We start from the raw sequence: 19,987 nt of genomic DNA, 5'->3' as shown, positions 1-19,987 counted from the left end.
TACTCTCTGAACCATGTTTTCTTTTTTTTAAATCTCGAATCAGTAATATATTGATGTGATTCAAAAATCAAAACGATATAAAAAGGTACTCTGTGAAAAGCCTTTGTACTTCCCTCTACCCACACTTAACTCACCCCTCTTCTGGCAGGTAGCCCCTTTTAATAAAAATACAAGCAGAAACACACATTTAAGAACGTTTCCCTTTTAATTTCTATCCCAAATGTAGCATACCTTCCCAACAGTTTTGAGCCTGCCTTTTTTGACTAAGCAATGTATCTCAGAGATGTTTCCTTATCAACACATAGAGAGCTTCTTTGGGTTTTTTTGTTCTGTTTTACACCTGTACAGTATTCTATGTGCCATCCTTTATTTAACAAGTCCCCTGTTTGATGACCAATCATGTGGTTTCCAAGCTTTGCAATTATAAGTGAGTGACCTAGTACATACAGCATTTCACACGGGTGCAAGGAAATCTGTGGGAGAAATTCCTGTAAGTGGGAATGCTGGGACCAACGGGAACTGCATCTGTGATGTGACAAATACTGTCTTCTTGCCTTTGGAACCTTTTCACATGAGCGTTTTTTGTTGGAAAATCTTTCCAGCTAGTTCACCCTTCCATCTAAACTGGGGATGCTGATTGTAAGTTCACCTCTTCTTGGCAACTCATTCATTCATCATGTGGATTCTGCAGTACATGGTGTGGGACAGAAGCCAGCTGATGGTGTCACTGTTCTACAAAGCCCTCTTCACTCTCCCTGTTATTTAAGCCCCCAGGGCAGGGAGGCTGAGGCTGTTTGCTCCCCTCTCTGCGGACAGCAGCACGCCGCTGTCTTTTACCTCCTCCCAACTGATGCCCACTCTCCTTTTCATGGTCAAGAGTGTCTCCACCTCACTTGGGTTTTTCATTGTGATCTTGCACTTTTGTCTCTGCCTCTTGTAATCTCATCCCTTTTCTATCCACTTTCTCTTTTGGGATCTCTTTGAAGGGCTGCCACTTCACTTATACTTCCTTATCTTCTGAGAACATTTTGCTTTTATAGACATCAATCATCAACCACAATATTCCCTTTCCTCTTTCTGGCAAACTGAACCATTACAGAACCAGGGAGAATCCACAAGCCTTTTGGTCCTCCCTGACCTTGTAGCTTGGTGGTCAGTGTGGAATGACCCAATGAGTGGGGAACACCAGCGATGCAGGGGCGAGAGACAGAGAGAGAGAGAGAGAGAGAGAGGGAGGGAGAGGGATTGATTCTCCAGCTTTGAGAAACTTAAATTACTTAGAAATAATAGGCTTTAATTGATGCACCTACCTTGATACATCATTACACCATAGTCCGTAGTATCCATTAGGGTTCACTCTTGGTGTGGTGCACATTCCATGAGTTTTGACAAATGTATAATGGCACGTAGCTGCTATTGTAGTATCATACAGAATAGTTTCACTGTTCACAAAATCCTTTTGTCATTTTGAAAAAGACAAAGTTGGGACTACCTGTGGAGAGACAGCATAAAGTTTTCTCAGCACCAGCTATTCAGGGACTTTTGTTTAACCACCAAGAACATTTCTTTACTTGCTTGCATTATTACTCAGGTCCTGTTAATATTGACTGAGCATCCAACCACAACGAAGATGCTCTGAGAAGGGGGCAGGGAGTAGGTAGTGGGAACATGATAGAGAGAGGGCTCCTGTGCCACACCAATCATTGGTGGGAGTTTGAGATCAGCTCTCCCACAGCCATGCATGACCCTTGAGGGGGAGCCCCGAAATGGCTAAGGATTCCATGGGGCAGTGAGGCTGGGGGCTGGGGGGCTTTCAGTATGATTAAGGCCCTGGTGGCTGTGAGGTGTGGTTTCTTAGGACTCTGGACTCTTAGTATCTTTTGCTTCTGATTGGTGCAGCAAGATGGACTTGGGGTTGGAAACATCTGCTCTCTACTTGCCAAGGAGGCAGTCATGGTGGGGTGCAGAGGAGGGACCACTTAGGCTTCCCCCAGGCTGAGTAACAGAAGTCCTCAGTGGTCACACTTGTCAGACGGATGGGCTTGGCATCTAACCTCCAGCAGGTGATGTGGTTGGAGGATGTAGAGTTCTCTGAGCCTCCAGTGGAAGCAGAAGGGTCTCCGGGCTCGGGGTCCCAGGTTCCAGCTCTCTTGCTCATCAGGCTAATGTTAGCACAAGTGATAGGAATGCCTGGAAGACAAAATTCGCCTTCTTGAGCAATCCTGTTGCTTAGGGTCAGCCCAGAGAAGCAAGTTCCGGGTGCCACCCAAGATATCTGATTTAGGGCGAAGAGTGATGTAGTTAGAGCTGGCCAGCAATTTGACAGCTGCTAACATAACCTTTAACACGCGTATTAAAATGAATACTGAGCTTAGTTCAGTCTGTCATTTCCTCTTAATACTTGAAAAGCCAGAGTTTTGTTTGAAAGTTCCCTCAAAAGGCTCTAAGTGGGTGAATTTATTCTTCCGCTTGACCACACTTGGAACTCTGAAGTCAGAACCACCTTGAAACTGAAACCAGGAAAATCCCTGGTCTCTCTGGGCGAGAGAAGCAAAGGTATGCTCTGAGGTTTATTAAATAATTACCCAGTTGCTGACATGCTGTAGGGGAGGGAAGAGCCAAGGTGCTGGCAAGTATGAATAGAGATTAGTGAGGACCTTGGGTCACGGGGCTGATAAATGAGGTAGAACATTTTGGTGTTCCCTGACCTTTAGCTCAAACCGGGGGATGTGTTCTTTTGAGAAGACTCAGTTAACTAGGCCTTGGTGTGCTCTGTAGTTGTTTTGACTGTCTGACAGACCACAGTCAGCTGTGATCCAATTAATGCCGAAGATACTCAAAAGTCGCTGGCTGTTGGGAGCAGATGCAGCAGTGACTTGAAGAGAAGAAAATGAGAAGTGGGGCTTCCCTGGTGGCGCAGTGGTTAAGGATCCACCTGCCAATGCAGGGGACACGGATTCGAGCCCTGGTCCGGGAAGATCCCACATGCTGCGCAGCAACTAAGCCCTTGCGCCACAATTACTGAGCCTGCACTCTAGAAACCGCGAGCCACAACTACTGAAGCCCGTGTGACCTACAGCTCTCGCACCGCAACTACTGAGTCCACACCATGTGTTCTAGGGCCCATGTGCCACAACTACTGAGTCTGCATGCTGCAACTACTGAAGCTCACGTGCCTAGAGCCTGCGATCCGCAACAAGAGAAGCCACCGCAGTGAGAAGCCCGTGCACCGCAACAAGGAGTAGCCCCCACTTGCCACAACTAGAGCAAGCCCACGCGCAGCAACCAAGACCCAATGCAGCCAAGAAAAGAAAGTGAGAAGTGAGGGGAAAAAACCCGGAATTAATTGGCCATTTCGACTTCCCATCTGCAGCGGTGTGAATGGCAGATGAGGGCAGGTTTCCTAATAAATGGCTCTGAGACTAACTCGGTTCAGAGGTTCAGGGAGGGAGGATGATAACTTCCTTCAATACTCCCCAGATTTCAACCATTTGTGTGTCTCCTTTGCAATTTTTGTCATCCTCTTACTTCAATTTACTGAATATTTTTCAATGACTCATTTTAAAACTATTTTTATTTTAAAAAGAAACTTCTCCTGTTGCTTCTCCTCCTGGACTGCCTGGTTTGGTGAATGGTGTTACCAGTCCCTGGGTCACCCAGGGCAGAAACACTCTGCTCCCCACCCCCACCTCATGTTCTATTAACTTTATCTCCTATGTACTGGGTTAAAAGATAATTATCATCCAAACCAGGGCATTCTGGGGAATGAAAGGGACATTATTAATAAGTGAACCAGAAGGAAACTGGGTCTGTCTGAAGCAAACGGGGATATGTGGTTAACCATCTACATGGCCTTGAAACCTCTTCCTCCTCCCCATTCCCACCATCACTACCTTATTTATTCATAATTATTTGCCTTTATAATTATTTGCTTGGACTAGTGCAGTAGCTCACTATCCTTAATTTCATTCTTGGTCCTTTCCAACACATCTTACACACTGCACATACACATTTGATATAACAGCCTCTTAAAATCCTTCAGTGGCTCCCCATAACTTCAGAATAAATTTCAAATTCCTTAGTATGGCTTACCAGGCTCTTCACAGATCTGGTTCCTTTTTATCCTTCCAGCCTGTGAGCTCATTTATTTATTCATTCATTCAACATTTATTGAGAGTTACTCTGGGTTGGCACCATGCTAGTCTCTGGAATATAACCATAAATAAGATGGGTTTCTGCCCTCAAGGTATTTACAGTGGAGTGGAGAAACAGCCAAGGAAACACTAGAGTTAAAAAAAATAAAACAAATAACATGCTATGGTGAAGCACTGCCCTCTCTGACCTCACAGCTCAAAGTGTGTTCCAGGGACCTGGAAGCTTGATAGAAACTCAGAATCTTGGCCCCAACCCAGACTCACTAAATCCAAATCTGCATTTTAATAAGACGCTTAGGTGGTTGGAGTTAACATTAGTTTGCAAAGCCTGGTCTGTGGGACCATGCTAGTTGAAGAGCTTGGTTCAGATCCCTAGGGATGGTCATGCCTGGAGGGAGACTTGGAGGAGAAGATAAGAGTTTGCTAAATGAAGGCAAGGTGGGAAAAGGGATTCACCTGTGCTGTGGCACAGAGGCAAGAGAGCTTATGCTGTTTGGTGGGAATTACAAGTTTTTCAGTATCTGGGGACACGGGTTTCAGGTGAGAGCCTCACCTAAGTCAGAGATACCTTATTCAAGGAAAAAAATTAATCAACCTCAGCACCTTCATTTCTTCTTTGAGCCCATCTGGAAATGATGATTTAGAACGAATACTTTAATTCATAGAGACAGACAGTAGAATAGGAGTGACCAGGAGCTGGAGGGAGGGGAGAATGGGGAGTTACTGTTTAATGGGTACAGAGTATCTGTTTTGAGATGATGAAAAAGTTCTGGAAATAGATAGTGGTGGTGGTTACACAACATTGTGAATGTGCTTAATGCCACTAAAACCGTATGCTTCAAAATGGTGAAAGTGGCAAATTCTTATGTTATATATATTTTATATGTGATATATTTTATATATTTTTATATTTATATAAATATTTATATATTATATATTTATATATATTTATATTTTTATATATTTTATATGTGATATATTTTATCACAATTCTAAAAAAAGGAATCAGTACTTTGGAGTCAAAGACTTGGTTTTCAAGTTCCAGCTTTGATGCCCCAGCAAGTCAGGTAACTTCATGGAACCTCAGTGTCTTCATCTGTAAAATGGGAATAACCATCATACCTGCCTCATAGTCTTGTCATGAAGATTCACTGGAGCAATGCCCGTAAAGCACCTGGGAACTCGCTGGGTTTTCCTTATGCCCATTAAAGCTTTAAAAGCATGTTCTTATCCTTGGCACAATGCCTGGCACAGCTAGCCCTTGGCATCACAGTTATTTTTACCCCTTCCACTTCCTCTTTGAGGTAGCAGTGGTTTTCAACTCTTAACTGCACATTAGAATCACCTGTAGAGTTTTGTAAACACCCCTATTGCCTGGAGCAACTAAATGAATTTCAGGAATAGAGCAGAAGCATCATTATTCTAGGTGATTCCAATGTGTAGCCAAGGCTGAGAACTGTACTATAGCAGTGGTCCACAAACGTTAGTGTGTATCAGAATCACCTGGAGGGCTTGTCAAAACAATTCTTGGGTCCCCGCCCTGTCCCCCTCTACCTCAAGTTTCAAGTTTAGTAGATACAGAACAGCCTTTCACTTTATTCCATCATCTATGTGGTGGCCCTTTCTTCTTGTTTGCAGTCTACCCACTACTTAACCTCTTCCAGACCCATTACTCAGCTGAACTTTTTCTTGAAAACACTTGCCAATAGTCTTCTTCATGCCAATGGTCTCCATATTCTCCAACTGTGGCCTTAGACACAATTCACCGTGTCTCAAAATTCTCCTCCTTTGAATTCAGGGCCACTACTCTGGGTTGTGTTTTCCTTATTTCTCTTTCCTTCTCCCTCCCCCACTTGGAAGTACGGATTCCCATGTGGGACTCCCATGACCATATTCTGGAATTCCTTTATTTATCCCTTAAAAAGATCACAGTCTTAGAAGTGAGACAGACATGGGTTCATATCTTGTACCTGGGCAATTCACTCAAACTCTGAGCCTCATTTTCCTTACTGGTGATGATAATAGTGCCCCTATAAATAATACATCCCTGGCACATAACACCCAACTATTATAGGGTTTCACCTTTAAGAACATGGTAAAATCTTGACCTTGAAGAGAACTCCAGGAGTGGTGGGACTAACCCATAGGATGCAGAGGGCAGAGCCAGGGACATCAAAAACACAGTATGGAAGAATAAAGCCAGGATTTACCAAGGGGCAAGGAAATGGGCCCAACCAAGGATTTTCCAGGGATGCCTGGGCAGACAGGGAGGTGAGAGATGGGATCTTAGAAAAGGAACTGACCATGAGATTCCCTGTGACTACATTAAAATGTAAGCCTATGGGCTGGTCCATGCACAGGATGGGGGCTGTTAATAGTGCTATCACGGGCTATGAAATGGCCCCAGAGGATGCCCACAAGGGGATTTGAACCCCATCAGTGTGGAATTCAGTCCCTTTGGCAAGAAACAAAGTGATAAAGGACCTGTTACAGTTTGCACCATTTATTACTGTCGTGTGCAAAACATAATTCGGGGCATTACACAGAGCTCTTGTTACCACCAGATGAGGTCTCTGAGTGCTGTTTCCCGTTGATGATGTTACTCAGCAGGACGGCTCACATGTTGAAATCTGAAACTCCTTGGGTGAAGAATGCCTCTGCAGGCTGTCCCAGATGTTGCTTGTGTAGCTCCCCAAGCCCAGAAAGATGAGTTAATCTTTGAAGGAAATTATTCTGAACTTGCATCAAACTCAGAGGCTTTGATCCAACAGGCCATGGCAATAAAACGCAAGGCTATCAGAAGAGCTGTGGGTGGTAGTCCTGTCTCTGAGAAGGGAACAGGGCCACTGGCCCCCGGCTGCATTCCAGATGCAGACAGCCAGGAGCAGAGGCCTCACTTAGTGTGATGTTGTGAAAATCCTGCACTTTAAACACATGTAGTGGGACTTCCCTAGTGACGCAGTGGTTAAGAATCTGCCTGCCAATTCAGGGGACATGGGTTTGATCCCTGGTCCAGGAAGATACTACATGCCGTGGAGCAACTAAGCCCATGTGCCACAACTGCTGAGCCTGTGCTCTAGAGCCCGTGAGCCACAACTACTGAGCCCACGGGCCACAACTACTGAAGCCTGTGCACCTAGAGCCTGTGCTCTGCAACAAGAGAAGCCACTGCAATGAGAAGCCCATGCACTGCAACGAAGAGTAGCCCCTGCTCGCCACAACTAGAGAAAGCCCGTGCACAGCAACAAAGACCCAGCACAGCCAAAAATAAATAAATAAATAAATTTATAAATGAAATCATATACTCTTTTTAAAAAACCCCCCAAAACACATGTAGTCATAAACAAAAACTTCCTCACCCTTTAAAGACCCTGCAGAAGTACCACCCTCTCCAAGATGCTTCCCTGGAAGGTTCCAGGCCTCACTGACCCCACTCACCTTCCTTTACCTTCATTATCCATAGCACACAGCTTGCCCCTTGATGATTCTCCAAATACAGTCTTCTGCCTTCAGTTGTGTGGTAAGTTCCCAGAGGTCCTAAACCAAGTCTAGTTTATATTTCTTTGTATCTCTGAATGCCTAGCACTCTAAGAGGCATCGTGGTCACCGTTTCATGCTTAGAATCCAGCATAGTACCTGCCACATCGCAGACACTCAGTAAATGAATAGGTGCTTATTAAATGAATGGAATTGTTTGTTGATAGCGTAGCTGAACTGGCATGAAAAAAACACATAAGGGAAGGTGTAACAGGCACCTCTTGTTTTGTTGGCCCAGAACTTCACCCCTCTTCCGTAAGTTTCCTCTTTCTTTGCTCCATCTTTACGGTTCCCAAAGAAGCTGCCATGTTGTTTCATGACTCTTTGGAGTTATCTGACTTGAACTACTTCAATGAGTCCTTCCTGGGGATTTTTCAACTTGGAACCAGAGAAAATGTTAAGATAATTTCTTTCTAGTGCCCAAAGCTATGTAGATATACTGGTACATCTGAGAGCTGTTGGCCCCCGTTTTTCACCACGTGGAGAAAGGTGATGGCTAGCTAGAAGGAAGAATGAAACTAAGGAAGCGAGTGAATGAAGGCACAGAGACAAGAAGAATAAAAGACAAAACTGATGGTCTTGGAGTTCTGTGTTTCAGTGGTTCCTGTGCCCCAGGCACATTCCTGTCTTTTGGTTTCACAGATGTCACATTATCCCTTACTATAGCCCCTTCTTTTGCTTAAACGAGCTTGAGTTAGGTCTCTGTCACTTGTAACCATACAAGTCCCAACTAATACAGAAGTGCCTGCTTCTTGGTAGATACTCCATAAAAAAGAATGGATGAATAAAATCTCATTATGCCACGTTATGAAGTTTTGCAAATGGGGTATTTCAAAACTTCCCATCCTTATCTGTGGTTTTAATAAACCCATCTTTGATATCCCTCCCAGAGCTAGCACAGTTCTGACTAGAGGGAAGGCACATGGTATACATGCAAGCTGCAATTTCTGGTAGGTTGATTCCTCATTTTTCATTTTCAATGACTTTTTATCTGTGTGTGCATTTGCCGAGAATCAGATGCTTGGGGCTGCAATGCCATCTGTACGTGATGGAAGACATTTGTAAGGACTTTTTAAAGTGCACATAGAGTAATGGGCTCTGAACAGCAGTTAGGGACTAAATATGAAAACATGAAAGGATACGGTCTTCATGAGCAAGGATGATGTAAAAGAGCTTTTTTTTTTGGCTGTGTTGGGTCTTCGTTCCTGTGTGCAGCTTTCTCTAGTTGTGGCAAGCGGGGGCTACTCTTCCTTGCAGTACCTGGGCTTCTCATTGCAGTGGCTTCTCTTGTTGTGGAGCACGGCCTCTCAGTGTGAGGGCTTCAGTAGTTGTGGCTCGCAGGCTCTAGAGCGCAGGCTCAGTAGTTGTGACACACGGGCTTAGTTGCTCCGTGGCATGTGGCATCTTCCCAGACCAGGGATCAAACCCGTGTCCCCTGCATTGGCAGGCGGATTCTTAACCACTGCACTACCAGGGAGGTCCCGGAAAAGAGCCTTTGAACAGCTCCATGATAGACAGGATGGTGCTAGAGACTTAGTGGTATCCACATTGTCTGAACTTCAAATCCAGGTACATGGCCCAAAGCATAAGAGGGAGTTTGTGGGAACAGTGGGAGAACTTATTGGATGTTGCGTCACCAGCTCCGCATCTCTGGTTACCATATTTGTAGAGCTAATCTTTAGCATCAAACCCTTCTTTGGACAGACTGGTCTACTTATTGCCACACCAACAGGCCATATGGATTTTATATTTGGCACACTTGTTCACAAAATCCCTGGTGCCAGATACCTCTCCCTCCCTTACTTCATCTCCTTCTATTCACATCAAACTCACCCTCCAAGGTCCAGCTCTCTTCTCTTCTCCAGAAATGACTATTCTATCTACTCTGTCACATCTGGCATTTCATCATTCATTTTAAGAATGTTAAGTATGTGTGGTATAACTTCATTCATGCTCCTCATTCCCATGAAAAACATCACCAATTGATATCGGTGCGCTTTCTCTCCAAGGCTGGCAAGAACTTCAGAATTCTTCTCCACATAGCACTTGAGGCAGCCACTGAAGGCTCATGGCAAGTGACATGAGACCTAGTTGCTATCTCTGTTCCATTCCCTTATATTGTTATTTGAAGTTTCTGAGTGTACTTGTCTTCTATCACCAACTGGACTATTAAGTCCTTGAGGGCAGGGACAATAAAACTAACAACAATATCATCATCATAATATCAATAATCATAATAAGGAAAACAGTAATAATAGCAGCAGCAGCAGCAAATATTTATTAAATATATGTGCTGGCACTGTACTAACCATTTTCCATGTACAGTCGGCCCTCTGTATCCTGGTTCCGCATTCGCAGATTCAACCAACCATGGATTTCAACCTGGTTGGCTGAAATCTGCATGGATGTGGAACCCTGGGTATGGAGTATTTATTTTATATAAGGAACTTGAGCATCTGCAGATTTTGGTATCTGTTGGGGATGGGTGGGTGGTGGAACCAATCCCACGTGGATACCAAGGGACAACTGTGTTTTCTAATTTAATCCTCAACACAATCCTGTGGAGAAGGGATTAGTCAGGTTTTATAGATAGGGATTCTGAGTCTTTTACTTATTTTACAAATTGAGTTTTTAAAATAAAAATTGTATATATTTTAGGTGTATGACATGATGATTTTTTTTGTTTTGGCCGCGCCATGAGGCATGTGGGATCTTAGTTCCCTGACCAGGGATCGAACCCGTGCCCCCTGCAGTAGAAGTGCGGAGTCTTAACCACTGGTCGCTAGGGGAAGTCCCACAACAAGATGATTTGATACACATATACATAGTGTATGCAGTAATCATACACTGCAGTTAAGTGAATTAACGTATCTTCTCCCACAGTTAACTTTTTTAGTTATTGTTTTGGTGAGAGCACTGAAATTACTCTCTTAGCAGATTTCCAGTAATCATTATGGTATTCTTACCACATCATGCTGTACATTAGATCTCTAGACTTATTCATCCTCCATAACCGCAACTTTGTATCCTTTGACCAACATCACCCCATTTCCCCCACCTTCCCACCCCTGGTAACCATCATTCTATTCTTTACTTCTATATATTCAACTTTTTTAGATTCCATACATAAGTGAGATCATGCAGTTTCTTTTCTGTGCCTGGCTTATTTCAGTTAGCATAATGTCTTCCAGGCTCATCTATGTTGTTTCAAATGGCAAGATCTCCTTCTTTTTTTTAAAGCTGAATAAAATTTCATTGTGTGTATATATATATATATATATATATATATATATATATATACATATATATATTATACATACATACACACCACAATTTTTTAATCTGCTCATCTGTCAATGGACACTTGTTTCCATATCTTGAGTTTAAAGATGATAAGTAACTTGTCCAAATGTACACAGCCAGAACATGGCAGAACCAGAACCTGACCTCCAAACCTTTGCTCTTACCCAATGTGCTATATCATCTTGAATCTTCCAAGTACCAGAAAACCATGTACATCGTATTTGCTGAATAGACATTTTTTATTAAAAAATGAGGTTCTTCACAAGAGACAGCAAAATTGAATTGAAAATACCAGAAGCAATTTCTCCTCCCCAAAGAGTTGGAGCATACTTGAAAGGGGTCTACTTCACTTTCCCAATATCCTTGGCTGAAGGCAATGCCATTTCCCATTCCACAGGTAAACACGCTTTGTGGAAATAGGAATACTAAGAATTGACTCTGGGGAGGAGGTAGGCTCTCTGGTGAAGAAGCAGCTCTGGGAGCTGGGAGCCTCCTGATGGATCCTCACGGCGGCCCTACTAACTACCACCCAGCCACTGGCACCTCCCTGGGACTATTTCCAAATCTGTAGAATGATTCATTTGAACTCAATTAGCACTTTCCCAAAGTGTTCCCTGAAATATTAGCCCTACAAGAAATTCATATATAACGTGGTTCTTGTTGTCAAATGTTATCGGGAAATTGCATTTCCCCTTGGGAGACACACAATCCATATTAAAGGATCTGAGAAGACCAGCAGGAAAGAACCTGCTTATCTAATATTTAATTAATGTTTATTTAACCCAGTGTCTCCTAACCCATTTTGGTTTCACATAATAACTGCTAATATCTCTCAGAGCTAATACCCACACTTAGGTAAAAAAACAATTGGCTACATACTTTCTAAAGATCCTTCCTAACATTCTCTAAGTCTTGGAGATAATAATGTAACTTGACTATAAACTGTCTTTCAGTGAATTAAATGTGAAAGCATAGTTTCAAAATTTTGAGATTTCTTTGTCAGAAAAGTTTCGAGGGTGTTAAGATGACTTACCCAGGTTTAGCCGTTCATGCTGCCCGGTGAGTTTCCTGAAGGGGGCAATAGGGGGCACTAGTGGACTGCAGTAACAGCCACCCCATCCATAAACAGCAAGAAGCAGCAACCATAGTTGTAGCAACCAGAGCTGTTCCTTTTCCAGCCGAATGGAAAGCTACTGAGAGCCAACTCTTCTCCCTTTTGGGTCTCTCTCCTTTGGAGAAAAAATTGGGATTGAATCAGGATAGCTAACACTGTACATTTGCCCTTTACCTTTATACATAGAAAATCATATAAATCAACTCTTTTCAACTGCTTGTGGTTGGTTGTGTCACTTTGGGGCAACTACATTTGACAGTGGAATTTCTTATTGGAGTAAACGTAGAGTCTGTGAGTTGAAAAAGTAATTCTTCTTTCCTTCACCAATTCTCTCATTTTATATAAGTTAAAAAAAAATTGTACAGGTGAAGAAAAGAACAAACTTCATTAGGATATAACAAGTATTTTTCGATTAATATTTCTTTTTCTCTAAACTTTGGGTGTAAGACTTACACAGTAATAAGCCTTTTTAACGATATGGCAGGCTGTAAGAGGCTTGGAGGCAAAAGGGATGTACATAACTTTTAACTTTTTCTCACTTATCCCCTCTTTGTCATTTTCCTGTGAAGTAGGACAAAGCAGGCAGGCCTCCCTGTCCAAGTCAAACACAAGGGGTTGGAGTGACCGTTTCTAAGTTGATATTGTCACGTTTCCCTACATCTTCCCTCCTTGTTAACTACACCCCCACACCCACACTGCCCCTACACAGAACCCGCCGCTTAGGAAAGAAACTTTCCATAGGCTTACACAATTTTTTCTTCAAGAGAAAGTGTAAATAAGATTCAGGAGTGTAGCCCACAGAAACTAACAGAGGACAGAGAAATCACTTTCCACCGATAGAAATTCTCTACATTCTGGCTCAGAGGAACTCGGAGCTTGGAGAGTCTTCTCTTCAGCTTTCACCTGATTTCATCCTTTGGTTGTGTGTACGAGGGGACCGGAATGCCCAGGCCATGCAGGGAGGTGTGCCAGCCTGGCCGCTGCCTGAGCTTCCTCCCATTCCCTTGTGCTGGACCCCAAGCCCTTAGGTTCCAGGCACTCATCTCTGCAGATAGCAAGGTGCACAAGCAAAAGCCACATCCCTCCCTGATTCTACACACTGCATGGAGCATCTTATTTTTGACCATCCCGTTCTTTTTTTTAATATAAATTTATTTATTTATTTTTTATTTTTGGCTGCATTGGGTCTTCGTTGCTGTGCGCCGGCTTTCTCTAGTTGCGGCGAGCAGGGGCTACTGTTTTGTTGCGGCGTGCAGTCTTCTCATTGTGGTGTCTTCTCTTGTTGCAAAGCACGGGCTCTAGGCGCACGGGCTTCAGTAGTTGTGGCACGTGGGCTCTACAGCACAGGCTCAGTAGTTGTGGCGCATGGGCTTAGTTGCTTCGCGGCATGTGGGATCTTCCCGGACCAGGGCTCGAACCCATGTCCCCTGCATTGGCAGGCGGATTCTTAACCACTGAGCCACCAGGGAAGCCCTATACCATTACTTTCTGTTCTCAATTCCTGTTTTCTGCTACAATGACATTCAATCCATATCCTCTACGTGTGAAAGATTTTTTCCTATACTTGCTTCAAATTTGCACAGATAACTATATTCCACAACCACATTTGTGCCTGCCTTTCACAATCATTATAGCAAGCAAGCTCTTCCTAGTGTCTAACTTAACCCCGCCACGTGCCCCCCACCGCCCCCAGATGCAATGGGAGCCACCTGCCCTGCCCTCAGGGAACATGGAAAATGGCTACAACATTCCATTGAGCAGCAGGTCCCCCAGTCCTGGTTCCAAGTTGCTTCTGTTAAAAGAATTGTCAATTCAAAACACATGCACTGTCATGAGCCTTACTCCCATCCCAGACGCTCAACTCTGGGCCCCTTTTAGGGTAAGCCTGAAATATCACTCAGAATCAGGGCTTTTTATCCAGACTACAGCCAGGATGGGGATGGATCAAGGCTTTTCTTCCACCCCCATTCCTGAGGCGAGCCCTGATCGGATCCCTTTTTTCAAAGTATAGTCTAGGGCTAACATTTTATGGGATCAAATACATGGCCTATTCACATTTGAGCTGTCGGTGACCAGGAAACAAAATTCCTTACATGGGGAATTTAGGCACCCTTTTTGATTCTTTATAAACAGAAAAATCTAGTCTGGGAGTCCCTTTGCAAAAAATGTATGTGCGTCAGGCATCTAGAAAAAGAGAATGTATAGCAGTACAACAACTTGCATTTAGGAGCAAGTGAAGGTTTTCAGAAAATGTATGGAATTTGGAAGTGAAAAACCTGCATGTGAATCCTATCACAGCCCCTTACTAGCTATGTGATTTGGGGCATGTTAACCTAACCTCTCTAACCTTGCGTTCTCTTCTCTGTGGAATGAAAGTAATAATACATAACTCATACGTACATAATGCACAGTTCATACATAACTGTTGAAAAGATTCCTGCAAAGTAATCCATAAAATTTAAAAAGATATTAGTATTAGCACTATTGGTATTGCTGCTGCACTAAAAAGCCTACCTCTGATTTGAGAGAACCTCCTTCAATCTTACTCCCTTAGGACACACTTTTATTCTGGGTGTTTACCCTATGTCAGGCCTTACATGTTTTAAGCTTCACGTATATCATTAGCTCATTCCTAACAACAATCCAAGAAGGTAGATGCTGTCTTTAGCATCTGCCTTTTATAGTTGAGGCCAAGAAGTGAAGCAATATACCTCTGGCTATCAGCTATCAGTGACTGAACTTAGGCAGTGTATTTCCAGAATCCATCCTCCTGAGCACTGTTACCAGTAAAGACTCACTTTGGAGTATGTAATAGAAACTCAAAATAACACTGATTTAAATTAGATAGAAGTGTACTTCTCTTTTATGTAAAAGCATAGAGGTTGGCAGTTCAGGACTAAAGCAGAGGCTCTGTGCCATACAGTGCTCAGGGTCCCAGAACTCCTAACATGTTGTCTCATTCCCAACATCTAAAACAGATGCTAGAGCTTCAGTTGTTACCTCTGCTTTCCAAGCAGCAGGATGGAGGGAGGCATAGGATAGAACAGGGATAAAACACATGCCAGTTGTTGATTGTGGACTGTTCCTGGGTGTGGCCATATGACATTTCTGCTTACAACCCATTGATCATAATAGCAAGAGGGCTAGGAAATATCATCATTATTCTGGACGGCTTTGTGACCTGTTGAAACTGGAGGATTTGATTATGGGAAGAAGGGGAGAGGCAGTCAAGGGATAGTGGATGTATGGAAGAGGGGTGGGAGATGAAGCTGGAGAGGTGGGCAGGGGCTGGGTGATGAGAACTTACCAAGACCCTACAATTCACCCCTCTAATGTCTGGGTTCATCTCCCATTTTAGCAGGTGACAAGGGAAGGCAGGGATGTCCCTTGAAAACCACCAGTTATGGCCATTGACTGGACCTCTGAAGCCTTGTAATAGGCATTCCCAGAATACAATGCAAGTGTTCACCTTGGTGGTGGACTTGAGGCTGGTTCCTGTATGAGACCCATTAACTCATTAGGTTAAAACGGGGATAGGTGGCTTCTGATTCATGTCTCCAGAGTCCAGAAGGACGAGGTGGGGTGGGAGGACACCAGGACAGACTATAGGCACTGAGTGGCCTTTGGCTGGCTTCTCTGATCCTCCAGAGAGAACCTAGATGCCACATGCTGGAAAGTGACTTCACGGTTTCTGAAGAAACCACATGCTGTTTCTCTGGGAACACATAATGAGACGGTGGTAGGGTTGCTCGGCTCCCTATTTTGCAAATGAGGAAAGGAAGTCAGAGTCTCCCTGCGATATTCAGTAGGATGAGATGAGATCTTAGAATCTGTTTTTTTCACAAGAGTGCCAGGTGATTCTTAGGTTCAAGTAACTCTGAGAAACATCACACTCAGGGTGCTGAGTGATACCGGAGGGTCACGTCTCGGGAGGGTGGCAGATGAATCAGGAGACCATAAACTCCATGATTACTTTCAGGTGTGTCTTTCATCATTACTGCTGCATCTTTAGCTGGCACATTGTAGGTACTCAATAAATATTTGATGAAAGGATGAATGAAGACAAGTTTAGGCATCGAGACTTCTTGGATACTACTTCCCCCCAGTGTCCTGGAGTAATCCTAGAATAAGCTCACATTTTTACATGCTCAGTGCTGACAAGGTAGGAAATACATACTATTGAAACCTCCATTTAGAGACAGTAACCAAAGTTAAATGACTTGCCCAAGGTTACACAGGTAGTAAGCACCAGAACCAGCATTCAGACTCAGGCTCATAAATATCATACTCTCTTGTTTCTCTCATAGAGAATAACTATTCCATGTCAGTAGATTTACCGTAGCTCAGACCATTTCCCACGAAACAGAGAAAGTCTATTCTGTAGATATTTAATGTAACAGTTAACCTAATACACAGATGTGAGTCCTGTCACTCGACACCAATGTTATAGAAAAGTTCCACTCTGCTTCATAGCCTATTTGCTCATAGTGAAGTGCCAAACTAGATTGCTGGAGAGGAACGTATATTGACCTTGAATGTTTACTTTACTCATGAACACACATCTGTTTTTGTTAATGGGGATGAGGGCAATCAGAGTGAGCTCTCAGAAGCAGACATTCTTGACGTGGAATTCTCTCCCAGTCTGTGAAGTTTTATCATCCCTCAGGCTAGAGAGCAGGTTGTCAGTTTAGACAGTGGCCTGTTGAACCCAGAAGCTTCTGGACTCTTCTGTTCTTTCAAAAGAGGCCTTGTTTCTTCAGGGCCCTTAGCTGAAGTTGAATCTTAAAGGAGATGTGAGATTTTGTAGAGTAACTACATCAAAAGGACCCCAAGCAGACTTGGAACAGTAAAACGGCTCTGTGGGGGTCCCATCTAAAAACTCCTCTCTTTTCCAGCAGGAATTCAAAGCACAGGAGCTGACCTTTCTGATCTGCCTTCTCAGGGTCCCTTCCCCCTCACTGCTCCTTTGCCAACTTTTGTATCCACTGCCTCAGCTCTAGCATGTGTGGGGGAGGGGAGGTTGCCCATATTGGGAATGGTTTTCATTTCCTTCCTTCACTGGCATTCCTTTAGAGAAGACATAACACACAGATTGCACAGGCAAATGTTGCCTTGTAACGTGTTTGGCATTAGCAGCCTTCGTGTGTTTTCTTGCAAGTTCTCCATTTGTCTTAGATGCAGGGCAGCTGGCCCTTATACTGACCCCTATAACACTGGCACATAGGCTGGTGGGTAGCCCGTTAGTGGGTTTCATAGGGACTTGGCTTTTTCACTCAGCTGCCTTACCTAAAAGAAGACTGGAAGACAGGACTATACGCTCCTTAGAGGCAAGCAATGTGACTGGGTTTGGGATCCACCCCACCACCCCAAGTGATGAGAACAGTTGACTGACTGAAGCTGTATCCCCTGACATTTGGTAGAAAGTGCAGCTTTTTCAAAGAACAGCGTATGAAAAAACAGTGGAGCTGGGAGGTGTGAATACAGAGGGTCTTGGTAGTAAGTCTGTTCATGAAGCAGTATTCATAGTTGATTTTGTATTTCTTTTCTAACTCAATAAAAATGTGATTTTTTTCTTGGTTACAGAGAAGTATGATGACTTATGGTTCAATAATTCCATGTGTGATTTCTTAGACTCTTGACATTTATATCACGCTCCGAATAGTTACACTGCTTATCTTCTGAGACATCTGCTCATTCCACTGGGAAAAGCATTTTGCAGTACATGTAACCTCTGGTCATCCCAGCCACCTCCCTTCCCCTCCCATCCCCCACATGCCACATTTAAGCTTTTTCAAATGATAACTTTGCCAAATCAAGGGAACTAGAGGTCTGCATCTTGCCTTCCTGTGGTGCTGACAGAACATGATATTGGGCAAACAACAGGTGGTTAAAAATTTGAGCAGGAGGGGACCTGCACTGACTCTAATGCCCTCGAGGTAGATGGACCTGAATAAGACATGTCTAAGTGTGAGAACTGGACACTACTTCAAGGCCGTGGGAACCCAGATGGACTTATCTAAGAGAGGGAAAGGAAACTGGGAAAGATATCTGGTATCGAGCTTCCGGCCAATTTAGTCCTGTGGGGCACTCAGGCTGGATTTAATTCCATATAGAAAAATAAGGAAATACTATCATATACACTCTGAGTGTTATGTAAGAATTTTTATCTGTTAACAATATTTGAAAGAAAAAGTCAACCACAATTTGCAAAGAAATTAAAATTTAAATGAGATTTTTTTCCCCTGTTAGATTAGTAAAGATGCTTTTAAAAGCTCACACTCGATGGTGAGTAAGGGTGCAGTGAAATGGGAACACTTACATACTTTCATTAGATATATAAATTGGTGCAATCCTTTTGTCTCATAATTTGGTAATTATTAAGAGGCTTAGATTTTGACCCAGTAATTCTTCTTCCACCAATTGATTATAATTAAATAATCAGAAACCTGGATAAATATTTATACACAAAGATATTCATGGTAGTGTTATTTATAGTTATAGTAAATGTGATGTAACACATTACGTAGCAATGCGATTCTAACAATAAGAAAATGGTTAAATAAATGATGGCACATCCTTACGATTTAATATTGAGGTAGTCATTTAGACTTAAAAAAAATATCATGGCTCCCTCCCAGATGAAATTAGATGTAGATGTGTATATAAGCCAGCTCTTGCTGCATATCAAACTGCCCCCAAATTTAGTGGCTTAAGACAACACTCGAAATCTGTGGATTGGCTAAACAGTTCTGGTCTGGGCTGGCTGGAGCTGGATGGTTGAGAATGGCCTCGCTTACATATCTGGGATGGCTGTAATAGCTGGGACAGCATGGTCTCTCTCTCCACATGGTCTGTCATCCTCTAGGTCAATCTTGGGCTGTACTAAAAGCACTAGGAGAGATCAAGCCCTAATGCACAAGCATATTTTAAGCCTCTGCTTATGTTACATTTGCTAATGTGCTATTTGCTAAAGTAAGTCACATGGATAAGCCCAGAGTCAAGGGGTGGAGAAACAGACCCAATTCTTGATTGGAGGATCTGCAAAATATTGTGGCCATTTAAAAAAAATATATCACACCATGAGACTTGCTTTGGCTAACAAAATGTGAAAGCCTTGGGAGCAGAAGCTTTAAGAGCCATTGCATGCTACCTTATATTCTCCTTTCCTTCCTATACAATAGCCAGATACATTTGAGATGGTAGCTGCTCGGTCTGCCTCTGTTCCAGAGTGATCAAGATGAACAGAGTCTCCATGTCAACCTGCATTGGACATGTGGCTTGAATAAGAAATAAACTTTTGTGATTCAAAGCCAGGCAACAAAGTTGAGGGTATTTTTATTGCTACAAAATCTGGTCTATCCAAACTAATATGAAAATTGGGCAGGCATTAAAGTGACATTTCAAAAGAATGATTATTTATATGGGAAGGAGTTCATTATATATTATAATTCTATATAAACCAGCAGCCTATAAAGCTGGTGTATATTTGTATATGTTATGTAATCCTAAATTTGTCAAAACAAGCAAGCACACAGACATATATCCTGGAAGGAAATATATCAGAATGTTAACAGTGGGATTATGGGTAATTTTGATTTTCTTCTTTCCTCTCTACATTTTCTAAATTATCTGTAATGGGTTTGTATTATCATGGTGGAATATATTATCCTTTCCAATCACTACCCACCCCTCCCTGTCCATTGTCAGGTGATCCACTGTGCCTCCTATGGGAGGATTTTATGTCCTCACCTCGTCTGATTTGGTTTTGGTCATGTGACATGCTTTGGCCAATGAAATGTGAGTAAATATGGCATTTACCATGTTGCAGCAGAAGGTCTATGACTCATCTTGAGTTTTGGCCAGTTCTCTTGCTCTTTCC

General features: G+C 43.0%; 1 protein-coding gene and 1 long non-coding RNA gene across 3 annotated transcripts in view; one reads left to right on the top strand and one right to left on the bottom strand.

The window, feature by feature from the left end:
- The window catches only part of DRAM1 (DNA damage regulated autophagy modulator 1), an 88,176-nt gene that overhangs the window by 47,097 nt on the left and 21,092 nt on the right, over window positions 1–19,987 (top strand). The gene's annotated exons all lie outside the window — the stretch shown is intronic.
- Window positions 1,210–12,263, bottom strand: LOC308625304. Of its 2 annotated transcripts, none has more exons than XR_014017078.1 (3): window positions 12,028–12,263; window positions 1,937–2,190; window positions 1,210–1,488 (listed from the first exon to the last, which is right to left on the bottom strand). It is a non-coding gene; the product is annotated as an uncharacterized lncRNA (long non-coding RNA). The 2 variants fall into 2 exon arrangements; XR_014017079.1 differs by having other exon boundaries at window positions 1,210–1,492; window positions 2,055–2,190.

The sequence above is a fragment of the Mesoplodon bidens genome (genome assembly GCF_964165515.1).
Source record: "Mesoplodon bidens genome assembly, chromosome: 11".
Taxonomy (NCBI): Eukaryota; Metazoa; Chordata; class Mammalia; order Artiodactyla; family Ziphiidae; genus Mesoplodon; species Mesoplodon bidens.
This window is presented reverse-complemented; position numbering and strand designations above follow the sequence as displayed.